Source organism: Oncorhynchus nerka, linkage group LG26 (assembly GCF_034236695.1).
Source record: "Oncorhynchus nerka isolate Pitt River linkage group LG26, Oner_Uvic_2.0, whole genome shotgun sequence".
NCBI classification, from domain to species: Eukaryota; Metazoa; Chordata; class Actinopteri; order Salmoniformes; family Salmonidae; genus Oncorhynchus; species Oncorhynchus nerka.
The window spans coordinates 10,619,306-10,632,069 of record NC_088421.1 but is presented as its reverse complement, the minus strand read 5'-3'; the positions used below and the strand labels follow the sequence as shown (position 1 = coordinate 10,632,069).

Here is a 12,764-nt window from a genome sequence, read left to right as displayed (position 1 = left end):
CTTCTGTGTGTTGACCTGTCTTAATAAAAAGTTCAGTACAACCATCACAAAGACCACACACACACACACACACACACACACACACACACACACACACACACACACACACACACACACACACACACACACACACACACACACACACACACACACACACACACACACACACACACACACACACACACACGGGCTCATGAACGTCCAAAGTTATGAGGAATACTGGGCAGTGAACAGCTAACATTGTGAACAGCTAACCATATACTCCCGGTCCAAGGCCTACAAGCTAAACTTCAACACTTTTATCCAGTACACTGAATAAGGGCTTGTAAACATAATAATAAAATCATTTACACTGTCTACCTTGAGATGAGAGACCAGCCTCAGCTAAAACCCATAGAACTGGACTCACACCATATTGGGTTCACAGGATCTGACCAGTTGTCTGATTATCAGCTGTAAACAACATACAGCTTTATTAGTGGGGTAGAATAAATATGGTCAAGCTCTGGACTAAGGAGAGTACAGATGTAAGATCTTCATTTTAGCAAGTTTGTTACAGCAGGAAAATAGTCCTGCAGTAACAAGAAATGTGAATTATTATGTTGATTATAATTTATGGACATTTTTGTAGGGGCTTCTATATTTTTTCGCAAGGAAAAGCAAGTCTGAAATTTCAAAGTGGAAATTAAAAACTTCAGAAGATTTCTCAAACTTCAAATACACTACAAGTTTTACATTTCCTGAAAGTTCCCCTGCAACAGGGTGATACAATTGGTGCCTAACAACATCTTACCGTAAAGATGGAAACTTGTAGACTGACTGAGCTGGACATCTCTCATCTCTTTCTCTTGACTTTTTCCACATTTTTGTTACGTTACAGCCTCATAGTAAAATGTATTAAATTGTTCCCCCTCCTCATCAATCTACACACAATACCCCATAATGAAAAAGCAAGAACATGTTTTTAGAAATATTTTAGAAATATTACATTTACATTACATAAGTATTAAGACCCTTTATTCAGTACTTTGTTGAAGCCCCTTTGGCAGTGATTACAGCCTTGAGTCTTCTTGGGTATGATGTTACAAGCTTAGCATACCTGCATTCAGAGACGTCATTCCTGCATTGTCTTGGCTGTGTGCTTAGAGTCGTTGTACTGTTGGAAGGTGAACCTTCACCCCAGTCTGAGTTCCTGAGAGCTCTGGAGCAGGTTTTCATCAAGAATCTCTCTGTACTTTGCTCCGTTTATCTTTCCCTCGATCCTGACTCGTCTCCCAGTCCCTGCCGCTGAAAAACACCCTCACAGCATGATGCTGCCACCAACATGCTTCACCGTAGGGAGGGTGCCAGGTTTCCTCCAGACGTGACGCTTGGCATTCAGGCCAAAGAGTTCAATTTTGGTTTCATCAGACCGGAGAATCTTGTTTCTCATGGTCTGAGAGTCCTTTAGATACCTTTTGGCAAACTTCAAGCGGGCTGTCATGTGCCTTTTACTGAGGAGTGGCTTCCGTCTGGCCACTCTACCATAAAGGCCTGATTGGTGGAGTGCTGCAGAGATGGTTGTCCTTCTAGAAGGTTCTCCCATCTCCACAGAGGAACTCTCTAGCTCTGTCAGAGTGACCATCGGGTTCTTGGTCACCTCCCTGACTAAGGCCCTTCTCCCCCGATTGCTCAGTTTGGCCGGGTGGCCAGCTAGGAAGAGTCTCGGTGGCTCTAAACTTCTTCCATTTAAGAATGATGGAGGCCACTGTCTTCCTAAGGACCTTTAATGCTGCAGAAACCTTTTGGTAACATTCCCCAGATCTATGCCTCAACATAATCCTGTCTCGGAGCTTTACGGACAATTCCTTCGACCTCATGGCTTGGTTTTTGCTCTAACATACACTGTCAACTGTGGGACCTTATATAGACAGGTGTGTGCTTTTCCAAATCATGTCCAATCAATGGAATATACTACAGGTGGACTCCAATCAAGTTGTAGAAACATCTCAAGGATGCTCAATGGAAACAGGATGCACCTGAGCTCAATTTCAAGTCTCATAGCGAAGGGTCTGAATACTTAAGTAAATAAGGTATTTCTGTTTTTTATTTGTCCCTGTCATCTCTTTTTATTGTGTTTCCCCCAGTAGGCTAATATCTCTACCGGCTCTCTGCCCAGGACACACTGTTCCAGTCTCGACCCACAAACTGTGACCTCTCTACTACTTTCTTTCCCCTGTCCCTTCATGTTTACTCTCCTTCCAACTCACAATTTCTCCAACAGGGATTGTTAATTTTCTCCCACTTTCCTTTCTTTTGGTCTTTCTCTCCATCTGTCCCTCTCTCTATCCTTTTTTCAGCCACCCCTTGTCTCTCTGTTATGGGGTCTAGTATGGCTCTGTGTAGGGGTCTAGGTATTATTAGCAGGGTAAACATTGCTATCACTGGAGCGACAGAGCCAGAGAGACAGCCGTATCTGCCTGTTCTTCTCCTCTGAGCTCTTAATCCCTCACTTTTTAATCAGAGCTTTGGTTCATCTGGTCTGCTTCCTTTCCCCCATATCTAGAATATTACCCCCCTCTACCACCCCCCTAAACCCTATCTGCCACAGCCACACCCCAAACAGGCCGAGACAGAATCCACCATAGACGCTGCCAAGTCATGAAACTCCCCTCCAGTAGCCAAGGAATGTCAGTTGACACGGAGAGTGAAGTTCATGTGGAAAATCTCAACACAACACAGACTCCCCAAGTCTCAGTCCATCAGATAGCCCTCATCTCATATCTCCTACTCCATCCACTAAGTGTACATGCATTCTAGCACAGATATCAATATTGTGTAACTCTAACTTGATTGAATTGATCCATCCATCCATTTTGTGAATTACCAGTATGTGCTGTATCGTCTGCCATTTCAAGACCGACCCCATATTTCCTTGTATTTTTCATCACCTTCAGGGTTCATGGAGTCAGTTTGCTTTTGATCTCCTGCCTTCTAACCCCCCTGTGGACTCATCACATTACATTTAAACCCCAGGGGGTCATGGGAGGTCATACTGTGGTGAAGTACGGTAGAATGAAGAGTCACTGTGAACGCCTGTCCAAACATGTGTTCTATTCCCTTCTGACCTATCAATAGGCTCTTAAAAGCACTTATGTCACACCCTGATCTATTTCACCTGTCTTGTGCTTGTCTCCACCCCCATTTGTCCCTAATATATCCTGTGTATTTATTGTGTACCTGCGCTTTCTTTTTTACTTTTGCCAGTTCGTCTTGTCCAGTCATGTCCTACCAGTGTTTTCCCCCCAATTTTTGAGTTTCCATAGTTGCTGTTTTCTAGTCCTCCCGGTTTTTCCAACATCTTCGGACTACTAAACAGCTATTGATTTAGAACAATGGAGATACCACAAGTCGAAAAAAGAAAACATGAGCTGCCTCCAATATTGCAGCACCATTTCAACTTCATCTTCTAATCCCCTATGCTTAGGGACAACTAAAATATACAAAAAAAAACGATTTAGTTCAATCAACGTAAGCTAAATATGATGTGGCTGTCCATGGCTCTGATTTCTGTGTGTGCATGCAAGTAGAAAAACACATGTTGACTGACCCTACTTGTAGAGAAACGCCAATGCCATCCTCCTCTTTCATGTTTCCTAAATAGTCTGACTGTCATACAGTTTTAGTTTTTATTGTCATAGGCTACCTGTCTAAAATGCTTGCTTGCTAGCCTAATTTCCTTTCATAGACAACGATGCGCCAGGCCATCTAGTTAACATTAGCATACTACATCTAGCTACATGTTGAACTTCCATCCTCTCAGGCCGGGGGCACAATGTATGAATTTATGGTTGGATCAGAATCGCCATTATAATCATTGGCCAGTATGGAGAATTAAGTAAAACCACAAGTCCAAATTCCTATCTCCATCCATGACTGATTTAGGAAAGATCGATTTTAGTTAGCTAGCTAAACACCGGAGGACATTGACATAGAGAGAAGCAACAAATCATGTTTTTTTCTGTCAATGACGTTTGGTTTCTGATGTGATGTGATTGGTGTGAAGCCAAATCCAAACTGGCTTCCCTTGACACTTTTTTGGGGGTGAGTCAGGACCATCTTTTTCTTCTTCTTTGGTATCATGGTATTTGCACATTCTGTTTGTGCATGCCGCCACTTACTGTGTGTTCAATCACGTTCCATTTGTGATACAAAAATAAAAAGGAAGGGGGGAAAAAGAGAAAATTGCACAACCAACCAACCCTACACATATACCACTATTTCATACAAGTTAAAAACCTCAGAACATCTTATAACTCTTCTGCAGTAAAATCTCATACACCCAGGTACTTCCCTGCAGCTGCCACCTACACTCATTAAAAACCCACTACCCCATTCCACTTCTTTGACCCGATCTGCTGCTGAACCATACCAACAGCCTGGGAGGACGGGACACCACCACTCAACACCCCCTGTAACTCTTCTGACGTCAGATCTCGTATACCCAAATACTTCTCTGCAGCTGCCACCACAACATCTATTTTCTGTGATTTACTTCCCTCACCCTTGACCCATCCTCCTCTACTTTCTTCACTGCCACAGCATACGACACCTTCTGCGCTACTCTGATTCTGGCCACTTCAACCTGCCTCTATCGCACCGGACACTTTCGATCCCCAGCACTGATCTTTACCCAAGTTGCATGACAATGAGAGCCTGCTCCCTCTGGTCAGAAGAAACACAAACAAATATCAGAAGTCCACTACATATTACCTTCACTGATTCAACTGCACCCAACTCCTTTCTCAATCACCATGAAACCACAAATGGAACCGTCAAAAGGCAAGGATCCACTTTCTCCAAAAATGTCACTCCTACTGGACCAGATTCTTCTTTATCTATGGATGCCAGGCTCGGGTTCCGAGCTCTTCACCACACCTTCCACCTCACTTAACTCGCCCTCATTCACTTCCATTTCACCTCCAGAACTCGGTCTGGCTCACGGCTCACTGTGTTTGCACTTGACACCAAGCTTCTTCGAAACCCCATGTCCATGTTTAGCGCCATCTTCCTCAGATTCAAATTCAACATCTGCTTTCCTCATTCTCTTCAACCTCTTCATCCTCTTTCTCCGCCTTCATTCCTCCTCAGAAACTCACCTTTATGTCTCCCTGTTCCAAAATTGCTGGTCCACGATTCCTCCTACAACGGTTTACAAATATTTGCTAATGTTATCAATGTTGCCTCTGTTGCGTCAGGACAGCTGAGCTCACTCAGTTTAGCTCAACACTGATTGGCTATTATTATTATTTTTAAATATCAAGGGAGGCAAAATGCTCTCTATCTTCCCTTGCTATGGGCAACAACCATGTCATACTCTTTTTGAACAAACAGCATCAGACGGATGAGCTACACATACTTGAGATAAAGGGGCTCTGTTTTGTTTGCTTTCTCCACTGAGAAATATTTTTTATTTAACCAGGTAAGTCGGTTAAAAACACATTCTTATTTACAATGACGGCCTAGTGGGTTAACTGCCTTGTTCAGGGGCAAAATGACAGATTTTGACCTTGTCAGCTCAGGGATTCAATCTAGCAACCTTTCAGTTTCAGCCCAACACTCTAACCACTAGGCTATCTGCTGCCCCAAAACTCAGTCTCTTGCTAATTTTTTCTTGTTACATTTTTGGGGGAAGCACAGGGGCCCTCTCAGATTTGTCCTGTTTAATAAAAAATGTATAATTTGTTGTTCATTTTGCTGTTGTTTCTCCGTGCCCCCTAGCAATTTGATGAAGTTTGCTTTAGCTAGCCCAGATAGTTATGAGGTTGGGAGATTAGGAACCTAACTACCAAAAAGGCAATTCAGGCTATCAAGTTAGAGTAGCTAGCTTGTGTAACTGCCTCAGCTGGCATGCCGGTTGGTAAACTTTAGAAAAGTAATCAATAACGAAATGTACTGAATAAGTCACATTCCTTTCCAGATTTTAGTAGAGATGCAGAGAACCATATTTAGTTTCTTTAAAAAGAATAACAACTAGACTGGAGGATACAGACAGCTCAAGGAGTATGCTTGGATATGCAGATATACAGAAAAAATATACAGATTTTTGACATACACTAAATATACAGAAGTATGTGGACACCCCTTCAAACTAGTGGATTCTGCTATTTCAGCCACACCCATTGCAATCTCCATATACAAATATTGGCAGTAGAATGCCACCTTTCCAACAAGTCAGTATGCAAATTTCGGCCCTGCTAGAGCTACCCCGGTCAATTGTAAAGTGCTGGTATTGTGAAGTGGAAATATCTAGGAGCAACAACGGCTCAGCCACAGAACGGGACCACTGAAGGTGGAGGGTGGACCTGGGGCTGGGAATAGCCAAATGAGCTGAGAGCTGACATGGTCATGGTACTGAAGCGTGTAGAGCGTAGAAATTGTCTGTCCTCAGTTGCAACACTCACTATTGAGTTCCAAACTGCCTCTGGAAGCAACGTCAGCACAGGAAGAACTGTTCATTGAGAGCTTCACGAAATGGGTTTCCATGGTCGAGCAGCCGCACACAAGCCTAAGATCACCATGCGCAATGCCAAGCGTTTGCTGGAGTGGTGTAAAGCGCGCCACCATTCCTGTTTCAGCATGACAATGCCCCCGTGCACAAAGCGAGGTCCGTACAGAAATGGTTTGTCGAGATCGGTGTGGAAGAATTTGACTGGCATGCACAGAGCCCTGACCTCAACCCCACTGAACACCTTTGGAATGAATTGGAATGCTGACTGCTAGACAGGCCTAATCACCCAACATCAGTGCCCGACCTCACTAATGCTCTTGTGGCTGAATGGAAGCAAATCCCTGCAGCAATGTTCCAACATCCAGTAGAAAGCCTTCCCAGAAGAGTGGAGGCTGATATAGAACCAAAGGGGGGGACCAACATCAAACTGAGCGATTTCTGCTAGATGAGCCAGTTGCAAAGTAAAAATTGGCTATATCATAAACATGTACGGTATGAATAGAAAAATTAGTTTTTTGGTCTTATTTTAAGATTAGGGTTAGGTATTAGGGTCAGCAGTGTGGTTAATGTTAAGGTTCGGGTTAGAATTCAAATCTGATTTTAAGACTTTGCGGCTGTGTTCGCTAGTGACCTCTCTGCAGCGTTGCCTCCAGGTCAAGATTCATGACAATAAATGCCAACCTGCAGTGAACTAACTGAGACGCTCATAGAAAAGTGCCCTCTGACTTTGTCATGACAAAGATGATGCTGCCTCCTGCTGGGTGTTTTATGTAATGGATGTAGGAATAAGGCCCAAAACTGCTATAATATTGGATAAAATATGCCATTTAGCAGACATATATCCAAACCGACTTACAGTCATACCCTTTATGTATGGATGGTGTCAGGATCCAAACCCACAACCCTAGTGTTAAAAGTGCCATGCTCTCTCTACCAACTGAGCTAGAGTACAAGTCTGGAAGTGAGCTTAAAAACATTGAACAATGCTGAACAATGACGATCTTGACCTTTTCTTTACTTGAAATAACATGTAAAGGAACAACAATCAAAAAATACCCACATTAAAAGGTGTAAAAAAAAAACTGAAATGCGGTGAGCATTCTACGACTTCTGCAAGATACACAAACATGATATCATGTTTGTGAAGAACAAAACTGCCGTGCCTCTGAAATGTATTTCTGTTTACTATGAGTTTAGAAGGACTCTATCTTATAATAATAAGGCTAATGATGAGTGGATGCTGTAGATTTCTGCTCTTGATGTCACTGTCTTCTCTCCGTAGCCTCATAGTAATCTACACATTCACGAGACGAAGAGAGACATGGAAAGCATCTGATGAACACGTTCTTCACAAGTGTTTAGTATAATCAGCCTCATTATAACTCACAGTATCGCAGTCACCAGCACTGTCAGCACCCTCATCAGCATCATTATGATCCTCCACCAACCAGCATCACAGAACTCTCACATCATCTAACAGAGGGTGCTAATGGGATGTTAGATCCATAGAATTAGGAATTAGTAGTAGTAGTAATTTAATAAGACATCTATGGTTAGATCCTACATGTTAGAAGAATGTTACGCGACCCCTTACATGTTCTGCTATGGACACCCATGTGTTAACGTTAGTGTTGCGATATGTGTTATACAGACATACAGCAGAGATGTACAGAGTGTTCCAGTTGTGTACCTGTTGCTGGAGGGACGTCAGCCCCCACAGTCCTGGTAGCGGGTTATGAATGGGGTTGTGTTGGGATTCACCTGATGGTGTCTCTGTGTGGGTAGGGTGCTAGCTCTAGGGGTTCAGCAGTGTTGTGGTAGACCAGGCTAGGGTGAGGCTGGGGTGGAGGCAACCAGGTTGGGTAGGCCAGGTAGGCTGGTAGTCTGGTAATGGTACACCTCTGGATCCTCCTCCTCCTGCAGTATGTAACCCTTATTTAACTAGGCAAGTCAGTTAAGAACAAATTGTTATTTACAATCACGGCCTACCCCAGCCAAACCCTCCCCTAACCTGGACGACGCTGAGCCAATTGTGCGCCCCTATGGGACTTCCGATCATGGCCGGTTGTGATACAGCCCGGGATCAAACCAGGGTTTGACTCATCTAGCACTGAGATGCTGTGCCTTAGAGCGCTGCACCACTCGGGAGCTGTAAAATCCCTTGGGGACAGCTGGCCTGGAGGGGAGGATAAAAACAGCCTATTCAGAGACAGCATGTGTCAAATGGCACCATATTCCCTAGTAGTTCACTATATAGTGAATAGGGTGCCATTTGGGGCTCATCCTCGCTGTCCACTGGAATGGGTTGGATGACGTACTGCTTATGGAGCCTCAACACAACCACTATACTGACTAGGAGCAGTGTGACCCAAAACAGACTCCAAAAATAACTTTTAGGTGCATTAGCTAATGTGAGGAGCCACTCTGACCTCGGTCTGTTTACTTTTCCAGATTGTCATATCAGATTAAGTCTCTACCTACTGAAACACACGTTTTCAGATGAATAATGTAAGATGAGTGTGCTGCACACGGACAGGCTGGATGATAAGTTGGCACATGTGACTAACAGTAAATGTACTTCAAGGGTGGAGGGTGGGGTTGTGGCTGGGAATAGCCAAATGACTGAACCTCAGAGGTAAACGGAGGGTGGAGCTGGGGCTGGGAATAGCCAAATGACTGAACCTCAGAGGTAAACGGAGGGTGGAGCTGGGGCTGGGAATAGCCCAATGACTGAACCTCAGAGGTAAATGGAGGGTGGAGCTGGGGCTGGGAATAGCCCAATGACTGAACCTCAGAGGTAGACGGAGGGTGGAGCTGGGACTGGGAATAGCCAAATGAGCTGAGGGCTGACATGGTCATGTTGTTCATGATGACCTGGTGCATCTGGGCATTCTGGATCATCATCAGCTCCACCAGGTCTGAAGAATAGCAGAGAGCAACGTTATACACACACACACACACACCTGCATGGAAGCTAAATTCTTCTATATGCCTGTTGTGCTGTCCTTTATCCTTTAAGTGACAATCAACCCATTTCAACCCGCATGGTGTCCAATCACAAGTTATAAATCAGATCTACCATCCTAAATGTTTTATCACCGCCATTCCTCAATCTCTGTCTGACATCCTTCCAACAGAGGAAAATACACATTTTGCCCGCAGGCTGCTTGACAGGGTACTCTGGCGACAGCCTGATGCAACATTTAGCAAAATGACACTATATTATACAACTCTGTCAAAACGAGAGGATTCCGAACTACTCATTGAATAATATCAGAAATAATGCCAATACTGAAATGACCCTCAATATACAGTAAGTGAGTTGAAAGTAAGAGGAGCAGAAAGGTCCGTCAGAGCAAACAATCACTGCCCTGGCCTGAGCGACCAACAGACAGACAAGGATGAAGCTAGAGGTGGAGAAGGAGTGCCATAAAGAACATGACTGTAATTATAGATGGTTGAGCTCTGGCCCTTAGGTCCAACTGGCACCTGCAGTGACATTCACAAACACAGAAATCAATCCACACAGAGAACGAGTGAGGCGGGCTCTGTCTGAAAAGGCATCTTGACAGCCTGCCTGCCATACACACCCTGCTTGACATGTGCTGGCCCGGTGGAAGGAGTGGGAGATGACGTGGCAGCAGGGAGCTGCTGTAGGATGGTGGTGGGCTGCTGGGAAGCCTGGGAAGGAGACACGAGCCTGTAATGAGGATCTCTTCCTGGAGGCATATAGCCAGGGAGAATATCTATCTCCCATATCTAATACTGCCATGGATGAACTACTGTTGAGAGGCAGGCAATATCAGCCCACTCACTCAACACAGTTAACAGTAGCAATGCGTGATAAAACATCCAATTAAAAACTATAAAAGTAGTGAGCCTGAGATATGCATCAAGAAGATAGGACTCATCAAGCTATTAAGACAATACTCAAATCGCAGCTGTTGTAGGCTAAAGATGCCTCCCTTGATGATGCTGAGCGTGATGTCAATGGCATGTAGAGAGCCAACTTTCTCTGTAAATGAGTGTGGGTGTTCAATATCACATAGAATTACAGCTTCTATGATATGCCAAGTATACAGATCAACTGTATTTTTTACTATATAAAAAAATCCATGTTGGCCACACTTACAGGCTTGTTGATTTATCTGCACATTCTGTGTGTCCTGGTTCCACTGCTGAAACTGTGGGTAAGTATCATCTGTCCATGCCATTGAGTTTCATATGTCAGTAAAAATAGAGCTGTAAACAGTAACTGAAGATAAACCTTGTTTTGAAGCAACCCAGGCTTGGAGTATAGCACTAGTTGGGCTGCCAAGGCGTCAAAAGCGCAAACAACAATAGCGAGAAATATGCGCAGGTTGTTGAGCACATATAAGCTGGTGCATCACTCACTGTAATGATTATGCTGCTATGACATATTTAAACTAGGACTAATTAGTCAGTCTCTCTATCACATGTATTTTCTTACCATTTAGGCCTATCTGGTGTAACTGACTTTTTAAAAGTTTCTTAAAGAGCAAATGAGGTGGTCACACATGAATTGATTTTGACAGTTGTGGCACAAAGGTAGCCTTCTTCCATGCAGCTAAGTGAGTGAATTCCTAAAAGTAGCCTATAATTGGGATTTCCCGCCCCTAGACAATGAGCCTGGCAAGTCCATATGGTCGCATGCATCAACGTTGACGGAAGGGGCTGGGAACAGGTGGGCCGCCGCCACGTAGGTCTCTCACTCTAAATTGAGTGGGCTAAGTATTGGACACCTGGGAAAGGCCTGGACCAGCTCGCTTTCACTTCACACACACTAATTACGGCTTCAATTTGATGAGTTTTTCACTCCGACTCCCGCTATCTCCGCTCTCCTCCTCAGTGTCTCTCTCTCCACTCCTTCCCTTCTCCTATATGCTGTCACTGTTTCCCACGCGGATCCCATCCGCCCCCCCACCGCAGCATTTCAAACGGTGTAATTAATCAATGTGTGCGCCATCTCGGAATGATCGCCTCTATTTTTAAAAAGCACAGTCACCAGGGCCATTTCTAGCATTGTTGGGGCCCTATGTGAGATGTGATTGTGGGGCCCCACTACCTCGTGGACAAACCATTTTAGTGGCCCCGCTCTTGGCAGAGGAGAGGAATAATCGCAGCTTTAAATTGAACATCCTCCAATTCTCTAAAAATGTACCATGAGGCATAAAGAAAATTCTTGCAGTTCTACAGATTTTGTCATGGGATGGAGAGAAAATGTTGCCATTTTAAAGCTAATTTCCTGTAATTCTGAGTGATAGAGACTAATCAAATCAACGGGGGCCCCCTGGAGGTCAGGGCCCCTGGACACCAGGGTTGGGCTCAATTCAAATTGAAGGAAGTCACGACACTTTTGAAATAAATATCTTCTACTTTGAGTTTATTGAGAAGTTGTGGGAATAAATACATCTTTTTAGATGATTGAATTGTGATTTTAGTTTACTTCCTAAATTGACTGCTGGGCATGTGTCTTGTGATTCGGCCATGACTACTACAAGGTTAACATCACTAGAAACGTACCTAGTGATCTATAAAACATTAGCTGACATGGGCTATCTGAGTGACTGTCAACGACTGACATAGAGTAAAACTGTTGATGGATCTTTCTATAAACTGGGGTACCAGTGAGCATTTCTTGTAGTGGACAAGTGTTTGGAGCTGTTACAACGTCATTAATAACAATTCCCTTCTTTTTTCAAGTGACCACGTTAAGATATAAATGGGGAACATAGATACATTCAATAGAATTAATGAGTTGAATAAAAAACGATGTTTAAAACCCTTTCTCATGCTTGGAGTCTTTACAGATTTGTAGAAAATCGGGTGACATAAACATTTAAAAAACATTGACCTTGATCCTATGAAATTCCTGGATATTGCTGTCAGACTCTTTTTTTTGTAATGATGTCTCAAAAGTGTACTGTAACCTTTTAGCATTTCGTATCTCCCTATCTTATGGTGTGAAAACAGTTTAATGGACACACATATTCAAAATAATGTATGTGATTGCAAAAATCATGCTTCAAACAGAAATAGGATCTTTAATATGATTAATAAAACAAAAATAGACACTGTCATTAAGGAGGTTCTTTAATAATTATGCATAATAGTTTTTTAATGTGCTTTTGCAGCCTGGTCTCATAGACTCTACGTAATCTAGTAAATGTAAATCCAGGACACTCAAATTAGCATGATACACTACATGGCCAAAAGTACGTGGACACTCCTTGAAATTAGTGGATTCAGCTAT

The 12,764-nt window shown here is 43.4% G+C and overlaps 1 pseudogene; it reads right to left on the bottom strand.

The window, feature by feature from the left end:
* Nucleotides 1-7,752: 7,752 nt before the first annotated feature.
* On the bottom strand, nt 7,753-10,704 carry LOC135564939 (proline-rich protein 29-like; annotated as a pseudogene).
* Between the last annotated feature and the right edge of the window lie 2,060 nt (nt 10,705-12,764).